Source organism: Microtus ochrogaster, chromosome 18 (genome assembly GCF_000317375.1).
Source record: "Microtus ochrogaster isolate Prairie Vole_2 chromosome 18, MicOch1.0, whole genome shotgun sequence".
NCBI lineage: Eukaryota > Metazoa > Chordata > Mammalia > Rodentia > Cricetidae > Microtus > Microtus ochrogaster.
In genome coordinates this window covers 10280729-10295472 of record NC_022020.1, presented here as the reverse complement: position 1 = coordinate 10295472, position 14744 = coordinate 10280729, and positions in this window count along the sequence as shown.

The window sequence follows — 14744 nt, the reverse complement described above, 5'->3', positions numbered from 1 at the left end:
CGTGCAGTAGGATCAAAACCCAGTGTCATTGTTCTTGACTTCTCAGCAGTCCTCATTGTCCGCTATGTTCAGCAAGTCCGGTTTTATCCCATGCTTTTTCAGACCCAGGCCAGCTGCCCTTGGTGAGTTCTCGATAGCACATCCCCATTGTCTCATTGTGTGGGTGCGCCCCTCGCGGTCCTGAGTTCCTTGCTCGTGCCCTTTCTCCTTCTGCTCCTGATTTGGACCTTGCTAAAACCTTCTTTGAACCAATGAGATGGCTTAGTGAGTAAGGGAGTTTGCTAACATTTGATGAACTGAGTTTGATTTCTAGTACTTATATGAGAGAACATATTCAGTCATCTTGTTTTCTGGTCTTTATATTCATGCCACCCGTGGCAACTCAGAACTCACTCCACATTCCAATAAAAATAAATGCAATTTTATGCATATATATTATAAAATCTTGGATAAAATTAACCCACGTTTTGATGCCCTCGTAGTTCCATTGTCTCCTATGTCTCCTTATTCTGCTCCCAGCATCTCATCTACTCGATTTGAACTACAAAATTTGCTAACAGCATAAAAGTATGAAAAAAGCTATGAAGTAGGCCTCTTCCTTCTCCTTTACTAAGTCATTTCTGTTGAACTGGTTCCATGTCTGTATAATTTTGTGAGCCATTACTGAAAGGGTTTCCATATTTACCAAATGGAAACATACAATAAGTTTAAATCATAAATAAATATGAGACATGTATATATGCCTCCCTCAAAAGTAAGGTATCAAATACAGTAACACAAACAGCAACAGCATTCAAATTAATTTGATGCTTATTCTTAATAGTTTAGCTACTCTTTTGAATTTCATCCAACAATCTAATTTGATATCTCTTTTTAAAAATGTATTCATTGTTTATTAGTATACTCTCCTATCTTTCACCTCAGTAAGGTTATTTAAATTAATTTTTATGTGAACCCTTGATAAAAAGTAGCCGAAGCATGTTCAAGTACATTAACCTATAGGACTCATCAAATATTCAAATCACAGTACATTGTTTTCTCATGGGCATTATTAAAAGGAATCTCTGCAAATAAGTAGACAAATTTATCATACATCTGACTGTTTCTTTTATCACAAACTATTACATATATGTGTATCTATTCTTTATATCTTTATCAATCTAGTTATTAAACATCCCTCATCTATCTCCTATCTATCTATCTATCTATCTATCTATCTCCTATCTACCATCTATTTTTTATTTATCTATCTCCTATCTATCTATCTATCTATCTATCTATCTATCTATCTATCTATCTATCTATCATCTATATCCCTATCATCTCTATTTTTTGTACTTTGACTTTTATTAAGGTTTATATAATTCTTGAATACACTGATTTTGAAAACTAAGAAAACATTTTCTTTACTGAAAAGAATGGAAGAATAGATAAAGTAAAGAACACAACATGATATGATAATATCAAATAGTAACTGAACCAAATTTCTTCAAAGTATTATTTCTGCTGTAATTCGCTTCCTAATATTCCTATCTCCTTGGAGCAGCACATCATATCAAGTTTATGAGGAGGAGTCTGATCCTAGATTTTATTTTTTTCTGAAGATTTGTTTTTGTTTTTAACATCCCTTGTCTATCTGTCTGTTTCTGTCCTCCCCCCCCCGTGTGTGTGTGTGTGTGTGTGTGTGTAGGTGCCTATGGAGTCTAGACTATATAGAAGACAACATAGGATCTGCTGGAACCAGAGTTGTAGGGGGATGAGGCACTGAACATGGATGCTAGAATCCAAACTCAGGTCTTCTGCAAACACAGTTTGAGCTCTTCACTGCTATGACATCTCTCCAGCCTGCCCCTTCACTTTCTAAGTCTTATAGATTCTTATAAATTTTAACTTTTCTGAATACCAAATGCTTCTCTCATCCTGATATTTTCTTTTGAAATATTATTCAACTCACCTTTTCTACTTGGAGACTCTGTCATCCCCCCACAAAATAAAAGAGCAAACTCAATGAACAATTTGTTTTATTTAGAAGATTGTCATCACATGCACTAATGGGACACTCACCATTAACTTCTGAAAACTATTTTTATTAATTATTTTAAGAATTATATACAAGGTGTTCTGATCATATGTAGCCATATTCCTCCTCTTCTTGAGCTCTCCAAAATATACCTCCACCTCTTTACATACCCGCCATATTGTATTTTTTTTCAAAAAGTGAATTTAATAAACCATTGGCTCTAATTTGTACTGTCCATATATTTCTTGGTGTGGAATTATTCAGTGGAGGGTCAAACAATCAGGAGACACTATTCTCCACCTAAAATCCATCAATTGTCAAGAGCTCCCTAGTAGTAGTTGAGATCTCATGAGCCCTTCTGCGCATATGCTAGATGCTGACTGGTTTACTTTTGTACCATCTTAGGCTGGCTACCAGTACTGCTGTACATCCATGAGTAAAGAGGGCCTGTCGTGTGCAGAAGACACTTTCACTCTGATCGTCCGCAGTCTTTGGCTTTTCTTATGTTTCTTTCCCCTCTTTCTGATGGTCCCCGAGTCTTGGTGCAGATAGGTGTTATAAAGGTCTCATTTGTGGCCGAGCACTCCACATTTACTTTTTCACAGCTCTTATTGCATGAAAAGCAATCAACAGGATTTTTTTTCCTGCTTAGTTCATTGCTATATCCTTACTGCTTCAAAGTATATCCAACCCCCTCAAGCACAGCTGAGGACTCAATACACATTTGTTGACTAAAAGCTATGCTTTTGTACATTTTCATATATACTGAATATCAGTTTAAATCAAATTATAAAAGCTTTACGTCTATAGTGGCTATAAAGAAATGGAATAGATCTGTTCCACAGAAAGCAAGTAAGAAAAAAAAGTTTTCCTATTATTAGCACAGTCCTGGCTTACTTGGAATGTGGCAGTAAATCAATGGGCTTTAATACTTTTTCCTTTCTTCCCCAATTTTTTTGATTTATGTCCTATGTTGAATTTCTACCCATGATTACGCTGACTAGAATAACAGTCAGACAGAAAAACAAAGAACAACAAAAAGGCTAAATATAGACCACATCAATAAAAATGTGTGCTCCCTGAATTATATATACAATTAAATGTTGAGTCATAATTCCACAAGCAAAATAAGGCAACAAATAATGTCACAGGATTTTAAAATTTTAACATCTGAGCTATAGAAATAGAGGGACTCATTTAAAATTAAATTGTTTTGTCAAAGATTCATTTATGTTGGAAAACCTTTAAGGATAGATGAGTAAGAAACTGAGGAGCTAATGGTTCCAAAACAGGCAAAAATAAAATTAATTAGAGTTAATCAATGCAAAAAAGCAACGTAAGCAAAAAAACTGTAATATAAAATAATAGAGACAAATAAATGCAAATGAATTCATAATTCTAGTAATTCCTAAGGGAATCAGTAACCAAATTAAAGAATTTGATTTCAAATAAAAATGCTAATATAGACTATCAAAGAAAGGATCATTTGTAGTTGACTAATAAACATTGAAAACTATTATAGAAACATGGAAAACTATAAAAAAGCAAAAATAAAATAAGACAGTTGATGTAGCTATGCTAACATTAGCAATAGCTTTAGGCAAGAAAAAATGTTATGACTAAAAAGATATATTTCAATATACAATAGTGTCAATGCTTTCCGGAGGATAATTAATTCTGAATTTTTTTGTATACATATAAAACAGCTTAGGTTCATATTATAAGAAGTAAAATCTCATAGAAATTAAAATGAAATAAAAGAAGAAGGAGACGCACCATCACCTAGTTACCGTTCACACATCTCTCTTAATAATAGAAGAGACAGTGAAAAAAATCACCAAAAACACAAATAATAAAAAGTGATTTTTTAATAAGTAAGGCACAATTAAACTAATATATAGTGTCATGGCTGAATCTCCAAATTAAATGGTAAACAAATAGAATGTGCTACAAAACTGCATTATATGATAGCATTAATTAGATATAAAAATTTCATAAACAGAAGTGCTGATGCATGTCAAACCTGACCCAAGAATGGAATCACGTGAAGAGCATTGGGAGTGGTGTGAGAAAACCCCAAGAAACAAGACAAGTGTCTTGCGACCTCAGTTCCTTCAAAGCCTTGAAAATGTTCTTGTTGGAATGCGATTCCGTGAACCTCCCTTGTGTTAGAGATAGGTGTCAGTTTACTTCTGATTTTTCAATAAAACTGTTATTGTTAGTTGTTTGTATACCACATGAAACTCATCTACAATGTAGAGCTTACCCCATGATTATTCATCTTATCTCATGTGATTCCTTTTACTCCACAGAATACAAATTGTGTGATGCTACATATAAAGGCTTTTGTATGAGATTTAAGTTTGTCAAGTCTTCAGGCTTCACTGTCCCAGGTTCCACCACTTCTAGAAGCATATACAATACAAATCGCCGGGCGGTGGTGGCGCACACCTTTAATCCCAGCACTCGGGAGACAGAGGCAGGCGGATCTCTGTGAGTTCGAGACCAGCATGGTCTACAAGAGCTAGTTCCAGGACAGGCTTCATAGCTACAGAGAAACCCTGTCTCGAAAAAACAAAAAACAAAAAACAAAACAAAACGAAAAAAAAAACCAATACAAATCACAATTGCGCTTTTAGGAGGTGATGTTACACAGAAATAAATATTTGTGGATGTAATATTTTACTTCTTGTCTGCCCACTGGTTTGTTCAGTTGTAAAGTTTGATTAACATGTTTGATTCTTAATTTTGACATCATTGTGTTCCAAAAATTACTTAAAAATTAATATACTGGTACTTCCTTTCATCAGTCTAAATCACCTGTTTGTAAACAAAGGATAATGATCACAAGTGCCATTTAATAAACCCATTGCTATTCATCCATATCCGATACTCTTTGCTTCCAATAATATTCCAAAATCTCAGGGTTACTTGTATCTTTTCCAGAGGAATGGTTTTTCTGTTAACAGCTCATTGAGATCATTGTATTCCCTATAGCAAACACAGCACACAGCTCTGACTTTTCTCTTAAGCATAAACATATAGTGAAGAATTTTTACTTCTTTAATAAGTCATGAAAAGTAATATTCACACATTTGTAATTTTTTTGCCCAGATACATTTTGGGATCTGAGCTAGACAAAGTGCTGATGATACTGGAAGACAATACTATTTCAATTTGTAAAACTGGACTGGCTAAGTTATAATGAATTTTAGGCACCTTAGGCTTCCAGAACCAAATGCCATAAACAGGAAAGCTTGTGCACAAAAGAAGTTTATTTCTCACAGTCTTCTCAAGGCTGCACAATCACCTGACCAAGGCTCTGGTACCAGGCATACCATGTGCCAGGGAAAGATTTATGTCAGGTTCACAGAGGGAAGACTCTTTTCTCATGTGTATTGATACAGTAGAATGAATGTCAGGGTTCTCTATGATGTCTGCGATCAAGATACATTCATGAAGGCTCCACCATCAGTCTTAAGAAAAACATATGGAATACAATTAGAATGGATGTACAGCTGTCACCGAGGGTCATCACACTGGGGATTAGAATATGCATCATGAGCAATAGAAACTTTCATTCCCTAGCAAAGTGTTATCTTGTAGCAAATAGGATTTTCATAGGTATTTTGTCATTCAGCTCAATAATTCGCTTCTTTTCTTAAGAAAAGTATAACTTTCCCAAAGGAATTCTTATGGCCTGTGTTTTTGACAATGGCCTATATATGTTTGCCCATAGAAAGAGAATATATGCACCTCCTTTGTGAGATGGGAATAGCTGAAAAAGTTTCATGATTGAGTGAATGACATTTCTGATTTCCCCTAAAGTGTCCTCCTTCTTTTCTCTCACCTCTGAGGTTTGAAAGTGGGCTCAGACTCGGGCTCTGTCTAACAAAGTATGTGTCCACAGAGGTATGAAAAGATTATAAAATCTGACTATGAATTTCAATGATCCCTTGGTCTTTCCCATAGGAAGGGAAAGAAATTACTGAAAATTAGGTTTTATTGAGCTAATGAGGCTCAATGGAAAAGGTGGAGTTTTGCTTTCACTGTTTTGCTGAAGCAAGCAATAGGGATTACAGTTCATTTTGCATATTTCTTCATCTATTTAAGCCACGAATCAGAAAAATATAAAAGACCAACTCAAAATTTTTACATTAAAGGCAATAGGTGAGTGAGTGAATCTAACATTCTCTGGACACTGTTACTTTAAGCAGCATATTAAAATTTCACAAACATTTTACTTAATAAGTATTAGAAAAATTTTTTAGATCAGTAAGTCACATCCAGTGGGCATACAAGTAAGTCCAGATCCTCACAACTCATACGTGACGGAGGTAAATGTTAAAGATTACATCTTGTGCAGGCTACTGCTGATGAACTGTAAAAGTGGGTAACTAGCATATTCACTTGAAGGTATTTTGTTGAGTATTTTTATTTTGTGACTTTTTACTGTTTTGCATTGCATCATCATAGTTTGACTTTCATCAAACTGCTTTGTTTGCAATGTATCATGAAAATGCAATTAGAATGTTGATAATTTGTTGATCACATTTCTGGTTTTCCATGGAAACTGTTGAGTACGAATAAATGAATATTCTGAAGTGAATTTATAAAATGCTTACTTATCTATTTAATGTGTGTGTGTGCTTGAGTGTATGTGCTCCATGTGCATGTAGTCCTAGCAAAGGAAAGAAGTTGGCATGTGATCTTCTGGAATAGGATTACAGGTGACAGTGTGCCATCATGTGGGTGTGGGTGATCAAGCCTAGGTTTTCAGCAAGAGCAAGAAGAGTTCTTAACTGGTTAACCATCTCTATCCTTCTGAAGTGAAATTTGATAAGAAAGTTTATTATAAACCAAATAGTTACTTTACAGAACACAGTGCATTACTTGAGCTGCTGGAGAGTGTTCATAGTCATTAGTTTTAGTTATAAAATGTTCATATTGTCATATCCCACAATATCTGACATACTGTTGAGTATAATAAACAACATTATTTTATAATGATGAAAACATGCTACAAGATAAGATTCAGATACAATTATGCATACCAACTTCAAAAATAAAAGAAATGAAGTGTATTTTAGAATAGATAAACAAATAATACAAGCTTGCTTGTTACAGATGGTAATGGGTGTTCCTTGTGTTGAAAGTCTCCTTCTAAGAGGTGATTCAGGGACACAGATTCTCCACTGCAGATCTGGCCAGTTTTTAATATATTTCTATATTTCATTTTACATAATATCAGACTTTGGAAAAGGAAAAATATTTGGAAGTTTTTTTTTGTATGGGAATGTGACAAGATCCAGGTGTGGGAATGAAATCAATCATTGCTATTCATATTTTATTGTTTGAATTTGGTTACAAGGCCATGATGGATACTGGGGAAATTTGAACCATGTGCCTATGGAGAAAAGGAAGCAAGTTCAGGAAAGTTTTAAACAAGCTTTGAAACATGATTACTGTAACTTGACACACGTCAGTATTATGTACCCCATTCATTGAGAGAGAGATGAAAATCTCTTCTTAACTTCATATGCAAAATCAAAAAACCCAGGAGAGCTAAGACAGTTCCGGCCATTAAAAGAACTGCTGGAGGTAAAACTATCCTTGTGTTGTAGAACTGTAGTAATAAAACCACATGGGTTTCACATAAAAACAGACACATCTGGAGTTGAATGGAAGACCCAGACATAACTTCACACATCTATGGACATCTAATTTTTAATAAAGAAGATGGAAATACACATTAAGAAAAAGCAACCATATTGAGCAACTGATGCTTGTCAAACTGGATGTCTATATGTAAAAGAATGCAAATAAAACCATATTTATTACCCTGTCCAATTGTCAAGTCTGGTGGATCAAGAACATCAGCATAAAACCTGACACACTGAACCTGATAGAACAGAAAGTGAGAAACAGCCTTTAACACATTGGTGTGGAAGACAACTTCCTGAACAGAACAGATTGCACAGGACTAAGATCAACAATTAATAAATGGGACCACATGAAACTGAATATCTTCTGTAAGGTAAAGGATAACATCATTCAAAGAGACAGCCTATGGAATGGGAAAAGATTTTTACCAACTCCACATCCAATAGTAGTCTAATATCCAAAATAAATAAAGAACTCAAGAAATTCGACATAAGAAAGCCAAATAACTCAAATGAAATGAGTAGAGATCTAAACAGAAAATTCTCAACAGAGAAATGGCTGAGAAATGATTAGAGGAAAACAAATAAAAAAGAGAAGGAAAGAAAGAAAGAAATAATTAGAGGAATATTCAAAATCCTTAGTCATTAGGGAAATCCAAATCAATGACTCTGAGATTCCATCATACACCTGTCAGAATGACTAAGATCAATAGCACAAGTCACAGCTCATGCTGGCAAGGATGTGGAGTACTACCCCATTGTTGGTAGGACTGCAAGCTTGTACAGACACTACAGGAATCAATATCTTCAAAAGTTAGAAATTGATCTACCTCAAGATCCAACTATACCACTCTTGGACATAAACACCAAGGATGCTCTATCCTATCACAAGAATGTGTGCTCAACTGTGTTCATTGTGGCTTTATTCTTAGTAATCAGAAACTGGAAACAACCTGGATATCCCTCAACTGAAGAATGAAAAAAGAAAATGTGGTTCATTTGCACAATGAACTATTATTCAATCATTAAAAAAGTAACATAATGAAATATGCAGTCGAATGGAAAAAAACTAGAAAAAATTATCCAAGTGAGTTAATCCAGATGCAGAAAGACAAAAACAGTCTGTACTTACTTAGTGGATATTAGCTGCAAAGTAAAAGATATTCATACTATGGTCCAGAGACTCAGAGAGGCTAATATCTTACCAAAAGCAATCTACAGATTCAACAAAATGTCCATCAAAATCCCAACAAAATTCTTAACAGACCTTGAAAGAACAGTACTCAACATCATATAGAAAAGCACAAAACTCAGGATAGCCACATTGTCTCAGTTTCTGTCCTGCCCGGTTCCTGTAGTCTCAAAAATCACACAGAGGTCTACATTAGTTATAAACTGATTGGCCCATTAGCTCATGTTTCTTATTAACTCTTATAACTTCTATTAACCCATTACTCTTGGCTATGTTAGCCACATGGGTGGGCACCTTATTCAGCGAGGCAGTCACATCTTGCTTCTTCTGTGGCTGGGTCAGGACTGCAGAAAGCAGAATCCTCTTCTCAGAATTCTCCTGTTCTCATTGACCTGCCTCTACTTTTTGTCTGGTTATTCTGCCTATACTTCCTGCCTGGCTACTGGCCAATCGGTGTTTATTTAAAAAATAATTGACAGAATACAGATCATTATCCCATACCATAGTCAAAATAATCCTGTACAATAAAAGAACTTCTGGAGGCATCACAATCCTTGACTTCAAACTCTACTACAGAGCTACAGTACTGAAAATAGCCTGGTATTGGCATGAGAACAGACAGGAGTACCAATGGAATTGAATAGAAGACCCGGATATTAATCCACACTTATTCAAACACCTGATTTTTGACAAAGAAGCAAAAAATATCAAATGAAAAAAGGGAAGCATATTTAATAAGTAGTGCTGGAATAACTGGATATCAACATGTAGAAGAATGAAAATAGACCCATATCTATCACCATGCACCAAACTCAATTCAAATGGATCAAAGACCTCAACACAAAGTCAGCCACACTGAACCTTATAGAAGAGAAAGTGGGAAATACACTTGAATGCATTGGCATAGGAGACCCCTTCCTAAATATGACCCCAATAGTATAGACACTGAGAGAAACAATTAATAAATGGGACCTCCTGAAACTGAAAATTTCTGTAAAACAAAGGACATGGTCAACAAGACAAAACAACAGCCTACAGAATGGGAAAAGATCTTCACTAACTCACTCCACATCAGACAGATATCTGATCTCCAAAATGTACAAAGAACTCAAGGAATTGGACACCAAAAAATGCATAATCCAATAAAAAAAAAAGGAGTACAGACCTAAACAGAACTCTCAACAGACGAATCTAAAATGGCAGAAAGACACTTAAGGAAATGTTCAACATCCTTAGTCATCAGAGAAGTGCAAATCAAATCAACTCTGTAAGAATTGCCTAGATCAAAAACACTGATGACAATTTATGCTAAAGACGTTGTGGAGAAAAGGGAACAATTCTGTAATGCCTGGGGGAATACAAGCTGGTACAACCCCTTTGGATGTCAGTGTGGCAATTTCTCAGAAAATTAGGAAACAACCTTCCTCAAGACCCAGACATAACGCTTTTGTGTATATATCCAAAGGATGCTCAAATGTGCCACAAGGACATGTGCTCAACTATGTTCTTAACAGCATTGTTTCTCATAGCCAGAACCTGGAAACAGCCTAAATGCACCTCTTCTGAAGAATGGATAAAAAAATGTGGTACATTTACAGAATGGAGTACTACACAGGCAGAAAAAAATGACATCTTGAATTTTGCAGAAAAAATGGATGGAGCTAGAAAACATTATTTTGAGAAAGGTAGCCCAGACACAGAAAGACAATTATCACATGTACTCATTCATAAGTGGTTTTTAAAAATAAAGCAAAGAAACCAACCTACAAATCACAAACCCAGAGAACTTAAACAACAATGAGGACAATAAGAGACATACATCGATCTAATCTATATGGGTAGTAGAAACATACAAGATCTCTTGCATAAATTGGGAGAATGGGGACCTTGAAGGAGGGCTGAAGGGGAGGTTAGATGCAGGGAGTGGGCAGAGAAATATGTGGAGGTCAATAAAAATAAAAAATAAAAACGGGTAGCATTAATATTCATCCAACTAACTACTCAATAAGGCAAAAGGGAAGGGACATTTACCAACATGTTTACAGAGCCTCATGGAGCCTACAACCTGACATGATGACTTGAGCTTCTCCCTTGATCCCAAATCTTTGAAAAAAAGCACTGACTTCCAACCGTAAGTTTCCTCTGACTTTCATATGTGTGTTTGTGACACAGACAGACAAATATACACACAACAAAATAAATGAACAGAACAAAACAACTCTAAATGAAAAACAAACAGAAATTATAAAGCAACTGTTTATGGACATAGACATGACCATCCTTATTGAAAGTACTTGAAAATATCCAGGAAGTTCAACAACACATAAAGAAGGCCGCATTCCTGCAAAAGCTCAGTTCTTTAATGAAGAAGAATAATTCTACCATGAAAGTTGACAATTAAGCCATATAAAAGAATACAGGATTAAAAAAAAACCTTTAGGTGCAATAATGAAATTTAATCATTTTTCCAGAAAACAGTTTCAAATTAAGATAACTTTATTATGTGTGACATGCTGGACTCAAAATGTAAATTTTGAGAGAAAATTAAGACAGGCCACTGAGGATGAGGACATGGAATAGGACAACAGTCTCCATGGAATAGTCTGCAGGGTTCTGGGCAGGTGTCTGGGTGTCTAGCAGGTACAGCCTGTTTAGAAAAGAGTGATGCAGTATCCCTAGGTTTTTCAGAATGTAGGCTTGGGCTCCTGATTCTTCAGATAGTAGGACCTTGTGTGAATAGCCTTGTCCCCACCCCAAAGTGATTTTGAAAGCAAAGAGAGCATTTTTGGTCCAATGAAAGTAAAAGAGTCTTGGAAGAGAGCAGCCAATCAGACTGTACCATCAGTTGAGTAGATAAGAAACGCCTCCTCCAAATCGTGGCTTCATTCACTGTCTGTGCACACTGCCTTTGTAACTGGTGTCCTTGAAGTGAAAGCTCTGCCGTCAATCTCACAGGACTGACACCAACTGTCATTGAGACACCTAACTTGTACTGTGCATCCTGATCTCAGGCCTGATTGGTGACATGTACAGAACTGAGCTAATTAGATTGGGTCGACAATCTGGATGCCCTCATTGTTCACAATAAATTCAGGTGACCTGTGTCTGCTCTACAATGCTTTGGCACTCACTTGGACTGCACTTGGGATCATGTGAGAACAGGGTTACTGCAGAAGGCTTTGCTTCTTTATTCCTTTTTGGCAGTAATATCTCAGCTAGGCCATATCACAACAATACTTTTTCCCTTCCAGAGTCTCATTTCAGTCCTGAAAATAGACTTGGTTTATGAAGGAGGGGTTTGTGTTTGATCTGTTTCTAGTCTGTCCTTAGTGAAAGGGTCATCAGGCAATATCTGTGCACTGTTGACTTGTGATCACCAATAAATGGATCATCAATAGGACCCAAATATCCCTACCTTTAAAGAACTAGGATTCTGAAACTACACGCAAGGCTCACTTAAAATTCCAGCATCCTCTACTTGAATGTGTATTGACCTTTCCCTGAGAGTCCCCTCTCATCCTGAATGCCAGTACTTAGGTTGATGTAAAAGCCTTTACTTTGTAAAATTGAAAAGTACATCATCAGTTTGCCATGGCCTATCATACCTACACTGGTCATAAATAGCCTAAAATTAAAAAAATTAAAATATAACCTATTAAAAGTACTGTTTTGTTTACTCTTTCCTCATTCCTTGCACTGTTTTTGTGATGGGTCATTTTAATCCAAAAATCTCTGTATCTCCGTTGTAGCAAGTTCCAAAGTTTATTCCATTCATGTATTTTCTCGAATGTTGAAAAACACTGTCAATGACTTGGAAATATTCCTCAAATTTTTGTATGTACTTTTTCTATGTCCTACGTATTCCTGGTGAACATGCATCCAGTTCTTTTAAGATGTTAGATTTGATGTGTTTTTTTGAGAAAGACACACATAGAGACTTCATCTAAATTTCTGCTGCCACTTCCTTTCCTCCTGTGCCTCATGTTATCCCATGTATCGCTGCCTAAAATACGAATTCTTACATGAGTTCATTGCAGGTATATGTATGGATTTGTGCACATGTATAAACATACATATTTATAAACTTTTGAGTCCATTTAGCTTTGTTTTATTCATCTGTGTGTCTAGGGAATGAATAAATGAACTATGTCAGAACTTGTTCCTGGAGGAGACTGGTTTACCCTCTCTCAGTAGGGGTTGACACCTAGCATTGATAGCAAAAGGAAAACCTGTCTTTTTCATATATGAAAAATAAAGTCAAATTCCTCCCCTAGGCCACTATTTTTCAAGCTTTATATTTCTTGTTTTCTACACTCCTTCTCAAAAGTCTCTCATATTCATCTTCTTGAAAATACTTTCTCTGATCAGTTTCCTTAATAATATTCTTATTCTTGAATTCCATTTGTTTAGAGACTGATTTACTTTCTCCATCACATCTATGTCATTTTGAAATTCTATTCACATCATTAGTGTTGTAGTACATACCTTTATTCCAGCACTCAGAAGGTGACATCAATAGGTCCTACATTGAGCATATTCTTGGGATATTGACCTATTACATTTTCTATTGCTGATAGACATAGTGACAGAAACAATGTGGGGAAGAAAGAATTTATTTGGCTTACATGTTCTGATCAACGTGAGTCACTTAGGGAAGTTTGAGCAGGAACTCAAGCATGTGCTGAGGCAGAAAACACAGACAAATGTGCTACTGTCTTACTCAGTTGACTTATACTACATCAGACCAACTTGAAAGGGTAATGTCACCCACTGTGGGTTGGGATTTTCCATATGATTCAAAAGAAAATGAGTCCTGTGGCTGATCACCAACGGCAAAGTCACAAGCCTACTTTCAGATGCTCAGCATGTTAATGTTTTGGTTAGTGAGCCATTTTCCTAGGAAATGCATGGATTAGCAATACATTATATTTGTTGAGTGAGTCCACATCCAGAAAGACAAATATTGAAAGTTCTTTACATAGACTATTCTTAGCTTCCATTCTTCAGATGGAAGTATAAAACGTGGAGGAAGAGACAGGGCTACCTGGGGTGAGTGGATAATTTGATGTATATGTGTAAGTAAGATTTTGATATAGTGATGGGAATATTTAGTAGGAGCTGAAACCAAATTATGTATGTATTTGTAGGGCTTTGGATGTGTGGGAGGACGTATGTTTGATAACACAGCCATGTTTGTGTAAGAGGCTGTGGCTACAGGAGAGTTATCACAGGAAGACCAGCATCTTGATACCTTGGTTGGACTTTGGCTAGAGTAGAGGATACATATAGAAATTCACTTCAAGCTGTGGGCTGAGGTAGGGGTTGTGGTTGAGTTTGAATCAGTAGAGCATACTAGTAGCAACATTTTGGACAGTTTTACGTTATGAAGAGCCAGACATATAGACATGCAAATATTTGTGATGTTTTGCCTATAAAGCCTAGACTTGTGGTGTTTGTGTGTGTGTGTGTGTGTGTGTGCATTCGTGTGTGTGTGTGTGTGTGTGTGTGTGATGTTATTAAGAATTTTGTCACTGGGTTTGAGGTACTGAGCACTACTGATCAAGTACCCATGTTGGTACACTGAGGCCTCCATAATGAAAGGAAGACCCTATCATGACCTGAGCCCGCATCCAGTGTCTATGATCTGTATAACATAGGGGAAGCCAACAGGACTGGAAACATAGGCTGGAGAGTGGGTCTTTAGCTGTACGGAAGGGGATACCTATTATACCCTGACACATATCCATTTGCGTGTGTGTATGTTTGCTGTGTCTATATGTGTGTGTGTGTGTGTGTGTGTGTCTGTGTTTATATGTATGTATATCTAGTGTGCTGCTGTATGGGAGGGCTATCAGATACCATGTCATAT